The following is a 490-nucleotide window of genomic DNA, read 5'->3' on the forward strand; positions in this document are numbered from 1 at the left end:
AGATTTTCTAAACAAAGAAATATTACTTCATACAAAGTACATGTCATGGAAACTTTTTTTTTTTTGTAAAGACTTAAAAAATAAATATTTCTTTCCAATATTAGTTCATTATAAAAATAGGTTAATTGTGGTTAAACTAAACTGTAGAAAATAAAATCTTAAAAATAAAGCTTAATTTATAATAACTAATATATGACAAAAAAATAATTTTTTTTTTTTTGGATTGGTACATTGTCTATCATTAACAAAATTTTACTAATATAATAATTCAGCAAAATTGTTTACATTTCTTACTTATTCATTTATTTTTTGTTGTTTTAATTTAAAAATTATTTGTTCATTATTAATTAAATTTCTAATAATTTCTTATAATAAATATTATGTACGCATAAAGTGGACGTATTTCAAAAAAGATGCGCATAAAATTGTAAACATCTGCGCTTTATCCTTATTTTCATATTTATAACTTTTGTCAGGTTGGCTCCTTGTG

Source organism: Teleopsis dalmanni, chromosome 1 (assembly GCF_002237135.1).
Source record: "Teleopsis dalmanni isolate 2A chromosome 1, ASM223713v2, whole genome shotgun sequence".
In the NCBI taxonomy this organism is placed as follows: Eukaryota; Metazoa; Arthropoda; class Insecta; order Diptera; family Diopsidae; genus Teleopsis; species Teleopsis dalmanni.